We start from the raw sequence: 25,110 nt of genomic DNA on the forward strand, positions 1-25,110 counted from the left end.
ACCAAAGAAATAAATTGAAGAAAATCCAAATAAGTGGAAACACATATCGTGTTCATGGATTGAAAGAATTAACATCATTAAAATGTCCATACTACCCAAAGCAATCTATAAATTTGATGCAATTCCTATAAAGACACCAATGTCTCACTGTACTAGAGGCTGGAAGTCCTAAATGAAGATACTGGTGAGGTCATGCTCCCTCTAAAATCTATAGGAGAAAAAGCCTTCCTTTTGTCTTCCTAGCTTCTGTAAAGTTGCCCGCAATTTTTGGCATTTCTTGGCTAGTAGTTGTATCACTCCAGTCCTCCATCTTCATGTGATGTTTTTCCTACATGTCTCTACTCCATCTTCCCACTGTATATGTCCCTCTCTGTATCTAAATTTCCCCTTTATTAGGACACCAGTCACATTAGAATAAGGCCCACCTGTTGATCTAATTTTACCTCTATAAAGACTCCATGTCCAAATAAGGTCATATTCTGAGGTACTGGGGAATAGGACTCTAAAATATCGTTTTTAGGGGACCCAGTTCTACCCATAACAGCACTCCGCAGAAAGCTCTCAAGTGATTTTTTTTGAACTTAGAATATTGGGCATATCTTCTGCTTTCAAAGGTGGACTCTCGTCAGCAATTCTTAGAAAATAGGAAACAGTGCATCAGGCCTCCTATAGCATCATGCTACAGATATAATGATCAGAGTTAATAAGGGATAAATAATAATAACTTATTAAGGGGTTACCATAAGCTAAGTGCTGTTCTAAGTCCTTTAAATGTAATATTGTCATTTAATCCTTGCATCCACTCTGTGGGCTAAGGACTATTACTTCTGTTTTGTAGGTGAAATAAAAGCACAGGGAGAGCAATAATCTTGCTATTGCTACATTGGCATTATGCCTGCTTCCAAAGTCAGGGTATTTCCTTCTTTCAGATGGACCCCCTTCACTCAGGCCAATCTCCTCTCACTTGAAATAAAGTGGGCATTCAACGTGATTGTCCTGTGTTCCTCCAACTGACTATATTTATCCATGTCAACTCAGAATAGCTTTGAAATAAAAGAGTCAATGTGTGGTCAAATTGCACTCTTTATTGAAGAAGTAGGAAAAAGGAGTACCAGAAAGGACTTCATTAGAATGCATTTCTCATGAGGTAGCTTGAAAAAAATTACAATTCTTCACTAATTCACAATTAATCTTTTGTTCTTGAATGGAGTCACACTGGTTCTTTGTAAATTATGAAGTGGTGGAGGTGTGGCATTCGGACAGTGAGAAACCTGGAGTGAGGTAAGTGATAGAAAATTGATCATTATTATACTCGAAAATAAGAGCCTTGACCTGAGCTTTTGAATCAAAACAAGATAAAGTAACAGCAGCAAACAAACAATTAAACAAACATGTAAACTTAGAATGTGACCAGTTGAAACCATAATGAAAAGATCGCACCTACTCTGTCCTGGGGGAGTCAAAGGCCCATCAAATCTATAGCCCATCAGAAAGCAGCGGTTTTGATAGATTAAAATAACCATATTAAATTAAAATATTGCTCTACATAAAATGACTTTACATTTTGCTGGACTCTCGTGAGTCCAAAATTCCTCTTGGGTTCTCTAACTTCATGTTCTAGGTCAGAAGGAGAAATATCTGAACAACCATTGGAGTGGAGAGCTACCTGGCTCACATTTAAGATTTTGGGGCGTCATTGCAGAAGGCATGCTAATGGAAACAGTGTCATTTTCTTTTCCTGAGTAAAACTCTTGTGTTTTTTCTTTTCGTGTTTTGTTTTTAAGTTCATAGCTGAGCGTTAGCACAGACAGACAGACACACACACACACACACACACACACACACACACACACACACACAAACCTGAATGTGCATAGACATTTTGAAGAATTTTATAATTAAGTGAAATACAGATCAGTATTTAAACCTAAGCTCAATAGTTATTGTGTATGTATAGCAATATAGGGATTAGAAATAAAGGAGATGCAGTTTATGAAACTAATTTTAATGAAACTAAGACCTATGTTATCTAGCAACATTGAATGTGAAACTGATATATAAAACATCAATAAACTTCCTAAATATCTTTCAAATGTATCCTCTTCTCTTTATTTTTTGTTGTTCAAGTTTTAGGTACTCAGCACTAGGCTGTCATGTGGCCTGTTGGGGCAAACACCTAATTATCCCTATCTCTAGCCTTATTTTTCTCCAATTCTATCTCTATTTTGCTGAATCTTGGGGACACTATGATTGACTCTTTCAAAACTACTCTACTCCACATTTATCTAAATCCTCATGGCAGTCCTATCCCCTTTGCCATTATTCAGTTCAGAGATGGGCTAGTGTGAGGCAACTGGGCCAATGGGAGGTAAAGAGAGGCTTTCTTTTGGCTTCTGAGAAAGAGAAGCTAGTTTCTCCTGCTGGATGTGAACCAGGATGTATGCTGTCCTAGCCATTTTATGATCTCCAGGTAAGACAGCTTTATAAAGCTGAAAATAGCAGGGGAAAACAGAAAGAATTTATAACATCAGTGACCTTCTGAATCAGTTGAGCCAGAAGTACCCCCTGCTTATAGACTTGCTGTTATAAGAGATGGCATATTTTGATTATGTAATTTGCTGCAGAAAATATTCTAATGGAAACAACTACATAACCATAAAGTCTGATCAAGCAACATTGCTGTAAAAAACACTTCAACAGCACTCCTGGCATTTCCAGACTAAATTACAAATTCTTTAGTAAGGTGATTGAGCCTCAGTATGATTTGGCCTCAATTTGCTTCTCCAGCTTCATTTTCCATCACCCTCCTCCACATACTATTCTATAGGAATTCCACCAAACATACTATTCTTCTGGCTCCAGGCCTAGTTTTAGTTGACTTACCAATATTCACCCTTTTGGGGGGGGGGCAATTAATAATTTTAAAATACTTTAAACAAACTGTATAGGTAAAGAGATAAGATTATCAGCCATTATAATCATAATCCTCTAAAGTCTTAGGGTTCATTCTTGGTGGTGTACATTTTATGGGTTTGGACAAATGTATAATGACATATATTCATTATTATAGTATCACGAAGAGTATTTTCAGTGCCATAAAATTTTTCTGTTCTCTGGCTCTTCATATCTCCATCCTCTGGGAAACCACTGATTGTTTTATTCCAGAAAAAGTAAAAATCTCCATAGTTTTGTCTTTACCAGATATCACGTAACCGGAATCATACTGTATGTCCTTTTCCAACTGGTTTATTTCACTTAGTAATATGCATTTAAGGTTCCTCCTTGTCTTTTTATGGCCTGATAGCTGATTTATTTTTAGCACTGAATAATAGTCTATTGTCTGGATGGAGCACAATTTGTTTATCCATTCACCTACTGAAGGACATCTTGTTGCTTCCAAGTTTTTGGCAGTTATGAATGAACTGCTATAAACATCCATGTGCAGGGTTTTGTGTAAACATAATTTTTCATTTCTTTTGCATAAATACCAAGGAGCACAATTGCAAGATTGTATGTTAAGAGTATGGTTAGTTCTGTAAGAAACCCATCAAATTGTCTTCCAACGTGGTTGTACCATTTTCGTTCCCACCAGCAGTGAATGAGAGTGCCTGTTGTTCTGTATCCTCTCCAGTTTTTGGTGTTGTCAGTGTTCCAGATTTTGACCTTTCCAAATCGTGGATGACAGTCATTTTATTTTTTAAAGACCAATTTGGCTATTTTGTGTCCTTTCCATTTTTGTGTAAATACTAGGATAAGCTTATAAAAACATCAGCCGAGATTTGGTTGAGCTTGTCCTGAATTTTAGGTTACTTTGGGGCATATTATCAACCAGACATGAAGTCTTCTGATCCATAAACATGGGATGTTTTTCCATTTGTTTAAATCTTCTTTAAAAATTTCTCTCAATAATGTCCCCTAGTTTCTGATGAACAAAACCATGTTGAAAAACATGGGTTTTTTTTTTTAGTTCTTTTAGCACTCTTATAATAGTTGATTTAAAATCACTTTTTCTTAGTAAGTCCAACATCTAGACTTCCTCAGATACAAATTGTATTGGTTGCTTTTCCCCTGTGTTTAGGCCATCATTTTCTGTTTCTTTGCATATCTCATAATTTCTTTTGTTAAAAACTACATATTTAAACATATTTAAAAGAATATAATGTGGCACTGTTGAAAATCAGATCCTCCCAGGGATTGTTTTTTGTTGTTGTTTTTGTCATACAGTTTAGTGGCTTTCCTGAACTAATTGTATAAAATCCTCACGTTTGTCATGTGTGGGCATTGATGTCTCTACTGTGTTAGCTTGGTTGTCATTATATAATTGGACATAAATTTCCTTAACTGCTTTGAACCAATAAGCTTCCCAGTCTTTGCTGAGAAGTTGTGTGTGTGTGGTAAATCTTTAAAGCTCTGGGAGACAGTTTACACCTCTGCCTTAGCCATCACTCCCTGCTTCCAGATAGCCTCAGGTCAGCCAGAATTGGCAGATGAGGGCATTCTCAGGTTTTTATTGGGCATGCAAACATCTTTGCATATGCACATCACCTTTTTATTTCTAGGTATTGTCATAGTTTCAAAGTTCCCTACGGACATCCAGGGGAAAAGTTGTTCACAATAACTGAGCTCTGAGTGAGGTCAAATTAAGAAGAGCCTTGCCAGTAAGAATTTCCAGGGAACTACCAGACAAATCAATACCAATTCTCTTGGAATAAGTTTTTTGTTGTTGTTTGTTTGTTTTTTTAGTGGAGGGGGTGTGGGGGCACAACTCCAATTTCATCCCCTTTCCAATCCTCTTGAGATTGTTAGGTTGGTATTTTTCACAGGTACTGTTGATGCATTTAAAGCAGCGGTTCTCAACCTGTGGGTCGCGACCCCTTTGGGGGTCGAACGACCCTTTCACAAGAGTCGCCTAAGACCATCGGAAAACACATATATAATTACATATTGTTTTTGTGATTGATCACTATGCTTTAATTATGTTCAATTTGTAACAATGAAATTGGGGGTCACCACAACATGAGGAACTGTATTAAAGGGTTGCGGCATTAGGAAGGTTGAGAACCACTGATTTAAAGGGAAAAGGGGAATGGGAGTGGAGAAAATTACAACACAAAAAAGCTCACTGTTCTTATCAAGAATCAGCCATTCTTTTTTCTCAAGTGCTCATTGGATTGTTGCAAGCCTTTGATTAATTTCCAGAGTCCTGAAAAAGTTGATTTTGACAACTTTTGCCAGTGTCCTCATTTACTTTATGAGGGAATGGATTTTTAGAGATTCTATTCTTCTATTCCAGGAGTACTCTCCTAACGGCCCTCCAAAACTTTTATTTTCTGACGGCATCTGAAGATCTCAAACTTTGGAAACCAACATTCCATAACTAAATTTGAATTAGCATTCATTGTCCCCATATTACGGGTATGACCTGTGAAACTCCTCAGTCTATACCAGTGATGGCGAACCTATGACACACATGTCAAAGGTGACGTGGGAACTCATTTTTTTGGTTGATTTTTCTCTGTTAAATGGCATTTAAATATATAAAATAAATATCAAAAATATAAGTCTTTGTTTTACTATGGTTGCAAATATCAAAAAATTTCTATATGTGACACAGCACCAGAGTTAAGTTAGGGTTTTTCAAAATGCTGGCACGCCGAGCTCAAAAGGTTCGCCATCACTGGTCTATACATTTCCTCTATTAATCTCTTGGGAAATGTAAGTTTAAAAGACATAATTCTTTCTTGTAGTTTTGCCTAGGTTTTTTGACTTCAGTTTTACACAGTATCAAGCAAAAAACATTTCCATACATTTTCAGGTTATTTTAGTTTAGAAGTAATACTTCTGTTCCCCAATTCTAGCTAAACTCTAGTCCCTCCGAGAAGGTTCTTAACAGAAACTGTTTTATCCTGATCTTAAAACCAGAAGCAAAATTACTCACTCTCGTCACAATATTCTGTATGGTGCAATGCTTTCACAATCCAGTTGATAAGTAAGCCTGCAATGATCATTTCTGAGATGGCGCTGAAGAGTAAAAATTGTAAAAGCATACTACCAGCCATCTGAATCAAAAAGGAAAGAAATATTCCTCATATTAATTAACCATTTAAAAATTATACAAGAACCACATTTATTGAATATTTCCATATATACCACGTATTATGTTAAGCACTTTAATTCTAGCAACGCCCTACAAATTGGATACTTTTATTCCTATGTTACACATGACAAGACTGAAAAGTACCGAAATAACCTATTATACCATGGGCTATTGGAAGTCTTCAGGATATGGAACTGAGTGTTCATTATTTTTGTTTTGTTTTTCTGTTCTCTCTTTCGCTGATCAGAGGATGATTGCAGGTTCTATTTTCTTTTAACTTATGCGTTATAAACATTATTATACGTAATGGATGGAACCATTCTCTCTCTCTTTGCACATTTCTACGATGGCCCAAAGTAGGAGTTTCTGTTCTCTTAGAAAAGAATGGCTTTGGTGCTTCCCAAAGCTCTTCACTTACAGATCCTCAGATGAGAAGCAGGGATTTTTCTAATTGGTGATTTTGAGAGAAGGAACCCATTCCTGTGGGTTCTCTTTTTTTCCAGAATGGTTTGTATTTATGACCTCAAGTTCTCCTTAACATCTGATAACTGTCTGGTCCTAGCATAGGGAGGCCGATGGTCTATCTGTAACTAGGTGGATGAGATTAATTCATGAGGGGAGGTACCAGCAAGCTCATTTGGCCAAAGATTTAAGACTTGTTCTCCAACTATAATAATCAACAATAAAGCAGATAGTTTTATCTACATCTGCTTGATTCTTGTATTTTATCTCAGTTAGTTCTGAACATGGGAGAAGAGTGGATGGCTAGTTATTGGCCTCCTATACTATTCTAAGGCTGCTGTAATAAAATGTCACAACTGGGTGACTTAACACAACTGAAATTTATTGTATCAAAGTTCTAGAGGGTAAAAGTCAAAAACCTTTAGAGGAGAAGTCTTCCTTGCCTCTTTCAACTTCTGGTAGTTATGGCTTGTAGAAGCAAGAACTCCAATCTCTGCCTCTATGTGTACATGGCAATCTTCCTTCTGTGTCTGTGTCCAAATTTCCCTCTTCTTATAGGAACACCAGTTATACAGGATTAATGGCCTACCCTACCCAATATGACCTAATTTTAACTAATTACATCTTCAAAGATCCAAGTCCTAAATAATGACACCTTTTGAGGCACCATGGGGTAGGACATCAATATATCTTTTTGGGATAAGCAAACTGAGTTTAAATATCCCCATGGCAAATATTTGGAGGAAATTCAGTTTCTTCTTATATTTCTATGCCAAAGATGGTTTATAAGTTTGGTTGCCTTTTCCATATCTTGCTCACTACAACATACATCATTCACCATAGTTTTTTCATTTATATCTAAAATTTTTTGATCCAGTTATTATTAAACTTGGTACTTACATGTGACCAAACATAGTCATTACTTGTTGACTGGTAAGTTAAACATGCAATAGTTAATATAACCGTGCCAATTGCAGCAAAGCAGAAACTTATGATGTTCATAATAATGGCAGCAACGAACTGTAATTGACATAAAAAGAAAAAAAACGAATCATAAGCAACATAAACTTTTTTTCTTTTTTTAATTCTCACCTGAGGATATTTTTCCATTGATTTTTAGGTAGAGTAAAAGAGAGGAAGGGAGGGAGGGAGAGAAACATCAAAGTGAGAGAAAAACATCGATTGGTTGCCTACGGCATATACCTGCACCCCAACTGAGGCTGGGGGATGGAACCTGCAACCCAGGTACATGCCCTTGATGGGGAATCGAACCTGTGACCCTTTGGTGTTCAGGCTGACACTAACCACTAAGCAACACCAGCCAGGGCAGCATAAACAGTTTTGGTGAAGCAATCAGTCTGTTGTGTTGAATAGAACATTCAAGTTGAAATTTTTTATTTGATTTTCTAGAATCTTACTGTTAGGTTGGAGAGAGCCCAGGATCAGATACATGCAGATGTGTGAGGAGATAATGGACCCTCCCTGGAATTTCTAACAGATCAGCTTGCCAGACACAGATACCAGCTCCTCCCTGGTATCCACAACAACCCCCACACAGATACTGACTCCTTCCTGAATACCCTGTCAACCCCCTGCAGCGGGAGCTTAATCAGCTCATGTCCCTCCCCTCACTCAACCGCAGTATAAAACAGAGTGCCCCCCTCCCTGTTGGCGGGAATTTACTGGCCCCACCTTTGGGCTGGTGGGTCTCGCCCTGGGACGCAGAATAAAACTTTCTCCTTTCCTATTCTCTGACCAGCTTGGTTCTCCTTATTCTCTGCACCACCTCCTGAGCCACCTAACACTTACTGTGGTTGATATCAGGATGTTGCCTGAACTCTAGCACCCAATGGGATAAAAACATTTTTTCACATAAAGTATTTGTTTATTTATTTGCCGGGCTGGCATGGCTCAGTGGTTGAGCTCAAAATATGAACCAGGTACCATTGATCAGGGTACCTGCCCGGGTTGTAGGCGCAATCCCCATTGTGGGGCATGCAAGAGGCAGTCAATCAATGATTCTCTCTCATCATTGGTGTTTCTGTCTCCCTCTCCTTCTCCCTCCTCTCTGAAATAAATAAAAATATATTTTAGAAAATAAAGTATTTATTTAACAAATAATTATACAGTGCCTACAACATGCTAAACATTGTGCAAGGAATTAAGCTCAGCATCCTACTCAGAATCCTGCAATCTAATATGTGAGAAAAAATAACAAATTTAATTTAATAGCACTTAATAAATATTATATGGATAAGCTTCAAGTCTAAGATTTGTGTCATTCTTACTCCAGTAATGTCGCTTTACTAATTAATACTTTTCCATAATTTCCAACTGCCCAGAAAACAGCATCCAAAGTCTTGAATGGCACTGAGTACTCACTGAGTACTGAGGGCCTTGCATAAGTTGCACACGGAGGCTGTGCCCCTTTGAGAAGAGGCAGCATGTATTTTGTATGTATGTGTGGGGGATAGTTACATTTTAAAGATTTTTTTTTTTTGTAGTGGGAAGAAGGATATGATTTGATAGTGGTCAACCAAAGGAAAGGACTTATGTGGACATGTTAATTTTTGCTTGTCACTGGTCTAGTTTTTATAACAGAAGTTTATCAAGCTTCTACTATAAATACAGAGGAGGGAAGTCCTTCCTCTCTTGAATCACTAAGAGCCAGGGCTAGGCCATGGTCAGTAAAAGAGGTCAATTCTCCTTCTAAGGATTGTGAACCTTGAGCAAGTACCTTAAACAAGGTGAAATTTAGTCCTAACAGAGGCAGCTGTGATGCTATGCAATGGGAGCCTTGGGTGGTAGAGGGAAGCTATGATGTTTAGTGATGGTAACAATCTGGCCATATTCTCCTTATAGCTATTGTACTTCTTTGCTTTCTGTTTCTGGCTCGCTGGAATTTCCTCAAATCCTATTTACTTCCTAAGCCTGGGCCTTCGCCTTTTGTAGATACTATGAGCCTAGCATCTTCCCAATAGATCCTTGACACATCCAGATTTAGTTCATAATGATGGACAAAATGGACAAAGTATACTATTCAAGAGAGAACAGTGTATACAAGATCTCAGAAGCACGGGAAAGCACATCTTCAGGAAAATATCTGGTATTTGGTGGGGCTGAAATGTGAAGCACTGAAGGAGAGTTGGATTGAATGTGGCTAGAGAAGTGGGTAGGGGATAAATTATAAAGAATCTAGAATGCTGTGCTAAGGATTTCAGTTTTATCTTTATGAATATGTAGATCTATGCTGTTGGGAGCATCAGCTAGAAAGACTCTTCCTCAATACAAAGCGAGGTTGTGGTAGGTTACAGAACATGCACACTGATAAAATGCCTCTGCACACTTACCCTAGGTCCATTTATGAGGTGAGAGAGGCTTTTGAACCAGGATCATAAAGATATTTACATTTCCCCAAATCCTAACAAGAATTAATATAGGGTGTCCCCAAAAATCTATACACATTTTAACTAACAGCTGATAACTTATATAATTTTCACTTCTTTTCAAGTTTAACTGATTTGAAATAATGGGTGAAATAATGGGTGAAGTCAGACTAAGCTTTGAACAAAGAAAATGTATCCGAATGTGCCATTAGACTTTTTTTATGGGGATACATAAAAGATAAAGTTTATGGTACAAAACCAGCAACAGTTGATGAACTGAGGGCACACAAATATCAAACAAAATGATTCTTGATGTTTGTGATTCCTTGATGTTTGCTTTGAATCATCAGCAGTGAGTGGACCAGAGCAGTCATCAGTTAGAAAACAAGCATTGACAAAAAAAAAAAAAAAAAAAAAAAAAAAAATTATTCATTTCTGTAGATTCTTTTAAATTTTGAAAATGAACTGTATGTTAATAAACACTGACTTTATAATCATTCAGAGTATGTGTACATTTTTTCTGGGACATCCTGTATACAACATTATTACTTTTGAAAGTTTTTCCTTCCAGCATGAGAGTATAAGCACTCTGTAGACCAACTCCCCAGCCAAACTTGTACAAATTACAAAAAAAAAAAAAAAAAAAAAATTCCCAATTATTTAAAATATCTGGAAACAGTCATAAGAGTATACAGGAAATGAAGAAACATTTATTCAAGTAATGTACCAAAACTCAGTAAAATCTGTTGGGAGTCTGAGGTATCTGAAACAAGATGTACTAGTAGACCCTCCAGCCCCCTGTCAATTCAACAAGGCCGGTCAGGTTGGTGCAGCCAAGAACACAAGGCTCCCTTTCCCCTCTGATCCTGCTTAGAGTGCTATCTTCCCTGGAGAGGAAGGTTGTCTAATTAGCATTTCTAATCTTGCTCCCAGCTACCTGTTGCTGAGGCTATATCCCAGTGAGTGCAGCTAAGAGAGGGGACAAGGGACCTAAATAGATACTTTGTGAAAGAAGATATAAGGAAGGCCAAGAGACATATGAAAACATGTGCAAAGTGACTAATCATCCGAGAGATGCACATCAAAACGACAATGCGGTACCATCTCACACCTGTCAGAATGGCTATCATCAACAAATCAACAAAGGATAAGTGCTGGCGAGGACGCGGAGAAAAAGGAACCCTTGTGCACTGCTGGTGGGAATGCAGACTGGTACAGCCATTGTGGAAAACAGTATGGAGTTTCCTCAAAAAACTAAAAATAGAACTCCCATTTGACCCAGTGATCCCACTTCTAGGAATATATGCCAAGAAACTAGAAACACCAATCAGAAAGGATATATGCACCACTATGTTCATAGCAACACAATTCACCATAGCTAAGATTTCGAATCAGTCTAAGTGCCCATCAGCAGAGCAGTGGATTAAAAAACTGTGGTACATCTACACAATGGAATACTACGCTGAGGTAAAAAAGAAGGAATTCTTACCATTTGCAACAGCATGGATGGAACTGGAGAGCATTATGCTAAGTGAAATAAGCCAGTCAGAGAAAGATAAATATCATATGATCTCACTCATTTATGGAATACAATGAACAACATAAACTGATGAACCAAAACAGATCCAGAGACAGAGAAGCATGGATCAAACCTCACATAGAAGGTAGGGGAGGGTGGAGGTAAGAGGGAGAGATCAACCAAAGGACTTGTATACATGCATATAAGCATAAGCAATGGATGCAGACAACAGGGGGTGAGAGTGAGGGCAGGATTGGGGGAGGGGAGCAATGGGGCAATAAAGACACATATGTAATACCTTAATCAATAAAGAAAAAAATTAAATTAAAAAAGAAAGTGACAATATAATACACAGAATAGAAAAATGTTTGCAAATCATATATCTGAGAGACTTGTATCTAGAATATGTAAAAACTCTTAAAACTGAATAATAAAAAAACAAATAACCATTAAAAGTAGGCAAAGCACTTGAATCAACATTTCTCCAAAGAAGATATAGAAATGGCTAATAAGCATATTAAAAGGTACTTGCATATCACTAGCCATCAGCGATATGCACACCCATACCACAATAAAATGCCACTTTAAACCTCCTAGGATGGCTAAAGTCAAAGCTCAGATGATAACAAATGTTGTGAGGATATGGAGAAATAGGAAACCTCATATAAGTGCTGGTGGGAATATAAAATGTTGTAGTCACTTTGGAAAAATAGTCTGTCATTTTCTCTAACAATTAAACAGTCACCACATTCCCCAGCAATTCAACTCTAGTTATATATCCCAAGTAATTGAAAACATATTCAAATAAAAATTGTATACAAATATTTATAGCAGCATCCTAACATATAAAAACCCTGGGTCTGTCACATCCACAATGACCAGAGACTCGACCTAATGCCCAGGCTGTATGCGCAGCAGGCTCAGGTGGGTGAGGACTTGTGGTAGCAGAGACGGGGACAGGGAAGGTGGGGCTGGCACTCACACTCACTCACAACTGCACACATGCATAGACACACACAGTGCTCACCAGCTCACAGCCTTTTCTCCCTTTCTTTTCCTCCCTCCCAGCTCACTCTCGGAGTCTTTCTCAGAATGAGTAAACAAAACAGACTGGACCTGAAGAGGCCTGGATGGAAGGAAGGGCAGGCAGAGGGTGGACTGGCCCCCACTGGCCCCGCCCCCTCCCAGCTGGGAAAGAGGAAGAGGGAGACAGGGAGGCAGGGAGGCCTAGAGGACTGCTGAGAAAAACAAAAAGAGACAGAGACTGGGCAAGATCAGGCCGGCAGGGGAGGGCAGTTGGGGGCAACTAGGCCAGCAGGGGAAGGCATTTGAGGGCAGTTAGGGGTGATCAGAGAAGCAGAGGCAGTTGGGGGGAGATCAGGCCAGCAGGGGAGAGCAGTTGGGGGCGAGATTAGGCTGGCAGGGGAGAGCAGTTAGGAGCCATCAGGCAGGCAGAGGCAGTTAGGGGTGATCAGGCAGGCAGGTGAGTGGTTAGGAGCTAGCGGTCCAGATTGTGAGAGGGATGTCTGACTGCCGGTTTAGGCCCGATCCTCCAAGGGGTCTCCGATTGGAGAGGGTGCAGGCTGAGCTGAGAGAAGCCCCCCGCCCCTTGCATGAATTTCATGCACTTGGCCACTAGTTATTTATAATAGCCAAAGTTGGAATCAACCCAAATATCCATCAGCTGATGAATGGATAAGCAAAATGCAGTATAGCTGTACAATGGAATATTATTTAGCCATAGAAAGGATGGAGTACTGATATATGTTACAATATGGATGGACCTTGAAAAAATTATGCTAAATAAAAGAAGCCATTTATGAAAAATTACATATTATATAATTCCTTTTCTATGAAATGTCCAGAAAGGGCAAATCTCTGGTGATAGAAAATAGATTAGTGGTTTTCTTGAGCTGGGAAGAATGGGAAGTTATAGTATGAAGTGTGATAGCTAAATGGTACAGGGTTGCTTCCTGAGTTACTGAAAATATTCTAAAATTAACTATGGTGATATTTGCACATATCTGTGAATATGCTAAAAATTAATGAATCGAACACTTAAATAAACAGAATTAAGGTAGTAAATTTTTACCTAGGTGGCAAAAGATTTCCCCAGTATAACATGAAAATAAATAGGTATGTTTTCAGGAAATAAAACCTGGTGAACTCAAATATTTTGACCCAAATAAGGGGGCAACTAATGTTTATTATTGTTAAGTTTTTTTTTTTTTAATTTAGTGTAAAAATCCCATACACCTTACATTTATTTTCTGCTTCAATTTGAAAACAGACACATTCATAAAATATAAATGACACTGTACTCTCAACACAATGTTAAGCCAAAAAACTTTTCAACTAAAATAATTTTCTCCTCTTCTTCCTATTCTGCATGTTAGTATGCCCTCATTTTTGTTTCTCTTTTCTTCTTTCCTATTTCCCCTCCATTGAAGATATTGACAAATCTCATTGCTTTAAATATCACCTTCATGTCTAAGATTCTCAATTCAGTCCTTCCAGTTGCTCAAAACAAACGCTTTATTTTAATCCCTGACTCCTCTTTTTTTCACAACCTGCACCCATTAAGAAGCCCTGTTGGCACTACTTTCAAATACATCCATAAACCAAGCATTTATCACTCCCTCCACTGCATCTACCCTGGTCCAAACCATCATCTTTTACCTACCTAACTATAATGGCCCTGTAACTGGCCTCCCTGCTTTTAACCTTGCCCCCCTTACAATTATCAGAGAATTTCAGTCAGAATGGTCCTATTAAAATGCACACTTCATCATGTCACTCCTCAAAATATTCTCCTACTTCCCTTAGAGCAAAAGCTGGTCTAAAAGCCCACACATGATCTGGTCCCCATAGCACATGGACTTCATGTCCTACTATTGTTCCCTGAGCTACTCTACTATGGACACACTGACCTCCCTGCCAGAACATGCCAGACATGTTCTCACTTTAGGGCTTTTTAAATGGCTGATTCCTTTACTTGGAATGCTGTTCCCTCTGATATCTGCAGAGCTATCTTTCTCCCTCAAGCTTTGTTCAATAAGACAGACCATCAAACTTTAGGGAGGCTAGGGGAGGGAGGGAGGAGGGGTTAAGAGATCAACAAAAGGACTTGTATGTATGCATATAAGCATAACCAATGGACACAGACAGTAGGGGGGTGAGGGCCTGTGCTGGAGGTTGGAGTGGGCGGGCAGTGGAATGGGGGGAAAAAGAGACATATGTAATACTTTCAGCAATAAAGAATTAAAAAAAAAAAGACTGATTTGGATAATTTTAGTTCAACACATAGCCCACAAATGGCAGCCCCCTTTTCTTTTCTTTTTTTCCCCATGGAAGCTATCATCTTCTGACACACTTTCATTTCCTTATTATCATCTTTACTTGTCTTAATACCCCTATTAGAATATATGCTCCACAGCGGCAATAAATCTTTGTTTGCTCACTGACGTATCCTATGTGCCCAGAACATGCCTCAAACTCAAAAAATACTTTTTAAATGAAATTACTGGAATTTAGGTACATTGGATACAGCAGATACAATAGGGTACCTAAGTATAACAGAATATTATGCTGCCACTAGAATGATTTTTCTTAAGCATTTTTCATGACTTGGTAAATAATTATAATTGCTTTCATTTTGTGGACTTGAGCCACATTGGTTTGGAAATGTTCTGGACAAGCATCCTTGGTACAGATGAGTCTCTGTGTTTCTGTGAGGAAAGATGTCAAGTGTTTCTAGAGAAGAAAATAGAATTGCTCTGTGTGAAACAAGAAGAGGACTTTATTTTTCCTTCTTGAGGTGGTATGAGAAAAGGGAAAAGGAGGGCAGAAAATAGAGTGATGTTGGAGTTTGTGGAGAGAATTACAAGTGGAGCAAGATCACGGCCAGAACTTGGAAATTAGTTGTCATCTTCTCCTACCATTCCTCAAGTATAAGACCAAACACTTTTTGAAAAGGGGCCAAGCTTATTCACACCTGTTTTCTTGGAAGTTGTGAAGGGAAATTGGGACAGTATGTGCAAATACGGAAACCAAACTATGAGACTGTTGGTTCCAGAAATTGGCAAAATCACAATGGGGCTTCATGACCTTAAAGGTCAACTGTATTTATATCTCTGGGGGAAAAGCAACACCAGGTAGCAGCTGGGTTACATATACCCTATGTTTGTAAATATGTTGGAGAAACAAGCTTAGGAAAAGGACTAGAATAGAAAATGATGTCAATGTGGCTGCATAGGTGATGGTAGAAGTGAAAAAAAAAAGAAAGATATATAAACTGAATGCCCTTAATTATAGCCAGCAAGCTGCTGCTGAGTGAAATAGCTTTTTGTGTCTCTTTGATCCCATCCTTTTGAAAAAATAAAAAGGTGGACCTTTTGCTGAATTATTAAAATAAATTTCTCCAGTTTCTTCTTTTACCAGTTCCTGAAAGTACCTTGTTTCTCTCAGTAGGTTTTGCTAAGCAGAACTCACTGTGAGCCAGGGAGGATTCTTTGTGCTTGTTTACTCATTTAATCCAACAACCCTTGAGGTACATACTATTATTGACCACATTTTTTTTTTTTTTTTTTTAGATGAGAAGAGTGAAGCACGGAGTAAAGTAATTTGCCCATGTTCACACAGCCAGAGGTTGGGGAGTCAGAATTTGAATCCAGGCAATCTACACCCAAAGCTGTGATCCTAACCATAAGGGGAGAAGTTCTAAAAGAGAAAGTGACTGTCCTTTGTTGGATGTATTTTAATGATATATGACTTGTATTTTAATGATATTCTCTAGACCTGGGTGCTGAAGACAATTCTCTTTTCAAATATTATTTTGAATTATCCCCTTCCCCAGCTAAACACTGATATTCTACGCTTACCCTACCTAATTCCCTTTCCATTGCTTTGACTCCAGGTCAGGTTTTTGTGTAGTTATATATACCCCTTTAGATAGCTTGAAATGACTTATTCCATCAAAACCTTCACATCTGACACTTTATAAAATCTATTCCTCACACTGCGTCCTCAATACCCATTTACAAAGAATACACTGGAGTGCATCCTTATAAAAATTAAATGATTTTTTTAACCAACCACAACATTTAGAAAAGTTCCTCCCCACCCCTCCCCCCCAAAAAAAAGTGAGCTAAGAAGCAATAATTTCTTCTGCTCAGTTTGTGTGTAGTAATCTTTTTATCTTTGGCATTGCTCCAAACAGTCCACCATACCAAACCTCGTGTAGGGTGCCTCTGTGCTTCCACGCTGGTAGATCCCGAGTTGATGAACTGTGGATAGAAACAGGCATTTGTAAACACCCATTCCTGTTGATGGTCCCCCAAACAAGTACTTTTCCTAGTGCCAGTGGCGTTCTTGAGATCTGAAGGATCAGTGAATTCTCTGAAGAAAATGGTTTTAATGATTTCAGTTCTCTGGCAACCACTAGTAGGCTCTCTAAGAAATGGAGTCACCATTTCTTTGTCATGGAGATGAAAAAGGTTAAAGTCTCCAGTCCTTAATGAAACCTTTGGTGATTGGACTTAGGGATTTCACAGTGATTTTATGAGAAACACGCTATAGGTACTTCACTTGTTTTGATTATCATTTGTTAAGCTCATGGCCTAAATTATTAGAAAGTAATTCCTAGTGGCTAGTGGGGAGACTCTCACTTGCAAAACCTTTCCCCCCATACGTTTGTAGAAAAAGAAATTTATCAATAGAAAACAGTTTCAGAAAGTATGTGATCTGCAGGGTGACAGGAGGACTTCCACAAACAACATATCCTAAGTGTTATCACCAGTTGAAAGGATTGTTGTCTCTGGTATGTCAATAATGTAATTGTTTTCCCCAGATCTTATATCTTCAATCTGCCTACAGCACTAACAAAAGATGACTCATCTCAAGGACACTGAGAATCTTTTGGTCCAGGAAAACGAGATCCTGTCATGGAAGCAGAAGTACTTTAGCCTGTTTTTTTAAAATTCTGACACTTCGTTGCTGAGTCACTCTGTAAAAGTTACTAACATTTCCTAAGTCTTGGTTTCCTCATTTGTAAAATGGGGATCAATAACAGCTATCTCTTACACACTCTCACCCTCTCACCCCCTCCTTTTGTAAAGGTGGATTCCACAGCAAAATGAGTTCCTTAGTGTCAGAGATTGGGTCTTCAGCCTTTGCTTGATCTCTTGAGTAATCCACTTAATACATTAGGAAAAAAATAAATAAATGAATTGAAATCAAGAATACCACAGTTTACTCACAAATGGCACTGTCGAAAATGTGTAAATGAGGGTAACAGGTACAGGGACATAACCAGTTTCTAGTATATTCTCTTCAAAAAACAGACGAAACCAGAGAACCCCCAGGGCACAGTGAATCAGGGCAATAATTATTTGCACAGCCTGTAAGAAGGGAAAACCATCATTATCACTCAAGTCAAGTCTATAACAGATCATGGAAAGGTCACGGGGATGTCCAGTTTACCATGGTATTTCTGAAGCAGTGATGCAAGAATTGCATGCCAGGGAGGACCCAAGTTGGATAATGAAAGGGTGGCTGCAATAGGGTGGCAGGGTCTCCACATTTATTTAAACAGGGAGTATTTGTTTTTGTTTCACAGTAACCTTCAGAGATAATTCATATTTAATTTTCTAGTTGGTTCTAGTTAAGGAAAAAGCAGAGGCCTATTTGAGTGTTTGGCTCAGGGGAACAAATGACTAAAAAGAGAGCTGCTGGATCTGGGGATCGGGACACCCCTCTCTTTCCTGCAGTTGTTTCTATGAGGCCAACTCCAATTGGTGACTCAGTTCTTATTTCCTCCACCAAAGCAAACTAGGTACTTTTTCACCTTGCCTTCCTTTTCTCTCCCTCTCTCGTCTGGCACTTAGATTTTGGTTCTCTTTTCTATGCCCATTCCCACTCCCTGTGCTGACTTTTGTATCCAGTCTGGACGACAGTCGTAGGTTTTGTTAAAAAAAGCATCAAGGAAGGCTCTCCAATAACCTCTGGCATTCTATAACTCTCATGTGAAGTGTTCTCAGAGGCTACGCATGGAGCTGGGCTTCATTCTCCAGGTGGAGAGGAGCCATATAAACACACCAGTGATAAGGGTACCAGCAACCACTGAAGCAGGCAGAGATCAGACTTTTGTTCTAGCCAGGCCTCCACATTATGGAGGGCAATCTGTCTTACTTGTGATTCAGTGATTTAAATGCTAATCTCATCCAAAAACACCCAAAATAATGTAACCAAATTTACCTCGTGGCCCAGGTAAGTCGACGTAAAATTAACCATCACAGAAAGTCAAGAAGTGCCTTTTGGGTAATTACGCCTCTCCCTGGAAGATTATCCTGACCTTGAAGCAGCACAAAACCATGTATTTATTGGTGACTTCTGCCTCAATCTGGCACATAGGAGATGAAAATTTGGGATGGGATTGGATGGACTTGCCCGATCTTCAGTTTCAGCTTCTTTTTAGGGCATGAATACACTAACGTACTCTGAGTTCAGTGAAGGACTCAGGAAGGTTTTAGTAGGAGAAACTAACAGAAGATCCTTAAACCCTTCATCCTCTGTTAGGTGATAGATCTTACTGGATAGGTCATGCAGTGGTTCTCAACCTGTGGGTCGCGACCCCTTTGGCGGTCGAACGACCCTTTCACAGGGTTCGCCTAAGACCATCCTGCACATCAGATATTTATATTATGATTCATAACAGTAGCAACATTACAGTTATGAAGTAGCAACGAAAATAATTTTATGGTTGGGTCACAACAAGAGGAACTGTATTTAAAGGGCCAGAAGGATGCCGAAACCGGTTTGGCTCAGTGGATGGAGCGTCGGCCTGCGGACTGAAAGGTCCCAGGTTCGATTCCGGTCAAGGGCATGTACCTGGGTTGCGGGCATATCCCCAGTAGGAGATGTGCAGGAGGCAGCTGATCGATGTTTCTAACTCTCTATCTCTCTCCCTTCCTCTCTTTAAAAAATCAATAAAATATATTTAAAAAAAAAAAAAAAGAAAAGGGCCAGAAGGTTGAGAAACACTGGGTCAGTGGGTGGCCAGGGACAGGCCTATACCTTTTTACACACGTTGACATCACCACTCTCCAGGCCAGATAAGAAAATAAAAAGTGCCCTGGCTGGTTTGGCTCACTGGATAGAGCGTCAGCCTGGGGACTGAAGGGTCCCAGGTTTGATTCCAGTCAAGGGCATGTAACTTGGTTGTGGGCTCGTCCCCAGTAGGAGATGTGCAGGAGGCAGCTGATTGATGCTTCTCTCTCATCGATGTTTCTAACTCTCTATCCCTCTCCCTTCCTCTCTGTAAAAAATCAATAAAATATATATTTTTTTAAAAAAGCAAGTAATCCAGTCCTAAAACACCATGGTAATAGGAGATGGGGTAGAGAAACCACTAGTCCCTTGTCCTTGCTATATATGAGGCCTTACTGCATTAAGGTATGCCCTGCATTCTGGCAGTGGTGATAATCATAAACTTGAAATGTTGGGAACTTTCCTAGTACAAGCTTTAATCTTTCTGGTTTAGATAAAAATATGAGCCAAGGTCCCACACATAGTGGTGGCTAATACAAAAGGGGATAGCATTCTAAGGTTGAGGAAAAGTGAGAGGGAGAACACTGATGCTGAATATTATCTCCTTGAGCTAAATAATGGGAGAGCTTGTTGAGAACACAATGTTACAAATGGCCATTGGCCACAGAGCCTCTGTGTCTACAACCACTCCTGGTCTTGGGCCCATTCGCTGCCTGACAACCTCATTTATGATCTATAAGCTTGTTTCAAACTGTTTACAAACAAAGGCAGAAAATGGATCTCCCATGCATAAGCAATCCCAGAGTGTATTTGCTAGAATCTTAGGTAGGTTGTGATGATGCTGAACTATTCAGTTATGGTTTGTGGATTTATAATTTGTGTCCAGTTTGCTCTAGCCTGACTGGCATCCCCTCAGAACACTTTCATCAACTTTCCTTCCTAAGAGCTCATTTGTAGATGTGGCCTCTTCCCTTTTATATTGGGAAGATGCAACACTCATCATTTATTAACCCAACTAATACATAGTTCCTTACCCCCATTGCTCTGCCATCCTCTCTTAAGATGTATATTCTTGGCATTTTAATTCGGAAATTATACATAAAATATGAAGAATGAATGGACTCCTTTTCTGTAGAGAAATATAGAGAAAAGCAGTACTAATTATTTTTTAGATAAGGCACTTAATATTACAGCCTCTGCTACATAGCTATTAACTTCCTGTCAAAACCCAAGAGCTACTTCCACGATTTTTATGCTTCCATCATGGTCATTAAATGAGATTGAGTAGAGAATTTTTGATGTAGGTACCCCACTCCCATTATTTTCTCCTTATCTAGGAATTAACTTGCTTCCCTAGATCCTCAGGGACATCCATGTTTGATTTCCTGGTTGCCATGTGTGGTTGCCATCTTCATAAGAATGTCTCTCAATCTAGTCATAGTTGATTGGAGAAGGCATAGGTATCTGATTAACTGAACCAATCATATTTCCCATTGTATTTAGCACTAAGACAATACATTCCCAATCTGGGCTTGTCTCTTGAACAAGACGTAATAGCATTGCCACATTCCACCTTTTGGAAAGAAGAGTGGAGGAACACCCAGAGTAAAGAGGTGGGGGGAGAGTACTCCCTAAAAATTCTGGTGGTTTTCATTTCCCTGACTCTAGTTGCTTTTTTAGGCCTGTCTATGAGACACACTGCATCTTTAAAATAAATTCCCCTTTATTTTGTTAGAACTCATGTAAGAGGAAGTACGTAAAGTGAGAGGTTTCATAGTGTTCCAGAATAATGACTGAGTTTTAAAGCCTGGGACAAAAGGCAGTGTTTTGCATCTTAAGTTCATAAAATTTCCAGAGGTTGTGGCTAGTGGCCTTCTCCAAGGGCTTATTGATAGGCGATGGTTCAGGGAAGTAGATATGGTCAATTGAATTACTGTCCCTAATTATTCTTTCCCCTTTGCCTGTTAGAAATTATACACCTTCACATGTTGCCTTGTGACTTGCAGTGTCCCCTTTCCACTCCATGGAAGGATAATTTCTCTACCGTGCTGGTATAATTCTCACTGGAGGATATTTTTTACCATTGATTTCTATGGAGAGTGGAAGGAAGGGAGGGAGGGACGGGGGGGGGGGGGGTGGAGAGAGAGAGAGAGAGAGAGAGAGAGAGAGAGAGAGAGAGATCAATTAGCTTGCAACCGAGGTACTTGCCCTTGACTAGAAATCAAACCTGTGACCCTTTGATCAGTAGGCTGATGCTCTAACCACAGAGCAAAACTGGCCAGGGGTGGATTTGGCCTTCTAACATGCTTTGACTGATACAATGTGAGAACATGACACATACCACGTCTGAACCAAAACCTTATGAGATATTGTAAGTTTTTATCAATTTTCGTACTCATTCCCCTCTGTTGTGAGAATATTACTTCCCAGAAAATTGCTATATTTTAGTATGGATTGCAGAATAAAGGAACATGGAGTAGACCCAAACTTGCCATAAAAAAGAAGAAAATCTTGCCATTTGTGACATGGATGAAACTGGAGGTGCATTATGATAAATAAAATAAACTAGAGAGAAAAAGACAAATACTATATGGCAGGGGTCCTCAAACTACGGCCCGCCGACCACATGCAAATACAAATATTGTATTTGTTCCCTTTTTGTTTTTTTACTTCAAAATAAGGTATGTGCAGTGTGCATAGGAATTTGTTCATAGTTTTTTTTTTAAACTATAGTCTGGCCCTCCAACGGTCTGAGGGACAGTGAACTGGCCCCCTGTTTAAAAAGTTTGAGGACCCCTGTTATATTGTATTACTTACATGTAGCACATTTTTTTAAAAGTCAAACTCATAGAAACCATGTAAAATGGTGGTTGCCAGGGGCTGTATTGATAGGGGAAATGCATAGATGTTCATCAAAAGTTACAACTTTCAGTTATAAGATGAATACACTTTTAGATCTAATGTACAGCATGGTGATTGTAATTAATAAAACTATTATATACTTGAAATTTGCTAAGAAAGTAGAGCTTAAGTGTTCTTAAAATATCATTACTTGATAGCGGTAATCATTACACAAAGTGAACCTATATAAAATCATTATATTGTACATTTTAAACATAATTGTATTCATCAGTTATATCTCAATAATGCTGGGGAAAAGTTTTTTGGGTTTTTTTTAACATTTTTTATTGATTTCAGAGAAGAAAGGAGAGGAAGTGAGAGATAGAAATATCAATGATGAGAGAGAATCATTGATTGGCTGCCTCCTGCACACTACTGGGGATCAAGCCCGCAATCCAGGCATGTGCCCTTGACTAGAATCAAACCTGGGACCCTTGAGTCCACAGGCCAACACTCTATCCACTGAGCCAAATGGGCCAGGCAAGTTTTTTGTTTTTATGAAGGCCAGTATATGTCTTTTTTCTTTTGTTGCTTGTGCTTTTGGTGTTATATTTAAGAAACCTATGTCTAATTCAAGGTCATGAAGATTTATGCCTATGTTTTCTTTTAGGTATTTCATATTTTTAACTCTTACATTTTTAGGTCTTTGATCCAAATGGTGCAGTATGAATTGAAATAAATTCTCTTGCATATGAATATCTAGTTTTCTCAGCACTATTTTTTTGCCTCATTAAATGAGCTTGTCATTCATCTAAAATCAAACGACCATAGACTCCTGTACTTATTTTTGAACTCTCAATTCTGTTCTATTGACTTATATGTCTTTCTTTATGGCAGTACTACACTATTTTGATAGCTTTGTAGTATGTTTTAAAATTGGGAAGTATGAGTCCTTCACTTGGTATGTTGTTTTGGTTAATCAGCCTCCCTTGCCATCCATATGAATTTTAGGATTATTTTTCTTGCCAAGTTCTGCAAGAAAAAGCAGTTGGGATTTTGATAGAGATTACATTTAATCTGTAGATCAATCTGGAAATAGTGCATCCTAACCATATTAAATTTTCCAATCCATTGAACACAGTAAATGTTTTAATTTATGCTAGTCTTCCTTTCTTTCAACAATTTTGCTTTTTTAAGTGTACAAGTCTTGCACCAATTTTATTAAATAAATTTATTCCTAAGTATTTTGTCCTTTTGGTTGTTAATGTAAATGTAATTGTTTTCTTAATGTCGTTTTTAGATTGTTCAATACCAGTGTATATCAATACAAGTGATTATTGTGCATTGATCTCACATCTGGAGAGTTTTTGAATTTATTTATTAACTTGTGTGTGTGTGTGTGTGTGTGTGTGTGTGTGTGTGTGTGTGTGAATTCTTTAGGGTTTTCTCTATATAAGATCATGTCGTATGCTACTAAAGATAGTTTTACTTCTTACTTTCTGTGTAAATGCATTATTGAACTCCCAGTAAATGTTAAATAGAAGTGAAGAGAGTGGACATCTTGTCTTGTTCCTGATCTTAGGAAGAAAACTTTCAGTCACTCACCTTTAAGTATAATGTTAGTTGTGGTTTGCCATACATATCATTTATCAGGTTGAGAAAGTCCCTTGCTATTCCTGGTATGTTGAACATTTTTATCATTTAAGGCTTATTAGATTTTCACAAATGCATTTTCTGCATATCAATATCAATTTAAATGATCGTGTGTTTCCCCCCCTTCGTTATCCTAATACAGTATATTACATGGACTGGTTTTCATATATCCAGCCACCTTTGCATTAGTGGGATTAATCTTGTTTGGTCATGGTGTATAATCCTTTTAATGCATTCCTAGATTTGGTTTGATATCCCAGCACTGGGATAGTTCTGAGTTAGGTGAGACAAAGGTGGGTCCTTTGAGCAGATCCTCCAGTAAACCACCAGACAGGTAAAAGAAATAGCCAAACTTTTTTGAGGATAGATTTGTTCTGCTTCCTATGGCATTTGGTACTAGGAATGTAGACTATTTTCAAGGCCATTGATAAGCTGGGGAATGGAGAATGGGAATAAGGTAAGCTAAAATTCTAAAAAAGGTGCTTAGCAAGATTCAGTTGTGTTTTCTTGGTTAAGTATTCCCTTCTTGTAAGTTTCCATTATTTTCCAGAATTGGGAGACAGTTGATTCTGACAGTTTTTGTCAGTTATTCGTGCTTGGTGTTCCCTACTGTGCCATTTTAAATGATGTCACATCTATCCATGTCTTTTTAAATTAGTCTCACTGCCATAAGATTCATATCCAGAAGTGAGCATCATGGGTTCCCATATGCTCACTGTATTTCAGCTTTCCTTTAATTTCTGTAAGCTCTCCATTTGCTGGACTGGGCTTTTGCCCTATTTTCAATGTAAACTGCTGTTTTTCAGTGGAATTAAAATGGTGTCTAGAAACCTGATAGATGCGTCATTAAAATTGGATATGCTCACTGCTTCCTTCCAACCTTCTCCCCTTTACCCTTCTTTCCTCAAAGCCAACCTAGCTTGACCACTCAACCAACCAACCAACCAACCAACCAACCAACCAAAATATACAGAAGTCAAAAATGAAATCTGTGACTATGTTGAGGAGTAGGTGCAGAGGTGCAGAGCTAGAAATGAGCAAAAAAGCTAAGAGATCAGTAGCTGAGTTGACGTGGGGTTCATTCTTTTGCTTGGATTATTGCAAAA

The 25,110-nt window shown here is 38.6% G+C and overlaps 1 pseudogene; it reads right to left on the reverse strand.

The window, feature by feature from the left end:
• Positions 1 to 1,075: 1,075 nt before the first annotated feature.
• Positions 1,076 to 23,347, reverse strand: LOC118663621 (annotated as a pseudogene).
• Between the last annotated feature and the right edge of the window lie 1,763 nt (positions 23,348 to 25,110).

The sequence above is a fragment of the Myotis myotis genome, unplaced genomic scaffold, assembly GCF_014108235.1.
Source record: "Myotis myotis isolate mMyoMyo1 unplaced genomic scaffold, mMyoMyo1.p scaffold_m19_p_10, whole genome shotgun sequence".
NCBI lineage: Eukaryota > Metazoa > Chordata > Mammalia > Chiroptera > Vespertilionidae > Myotis > Myotis myotis.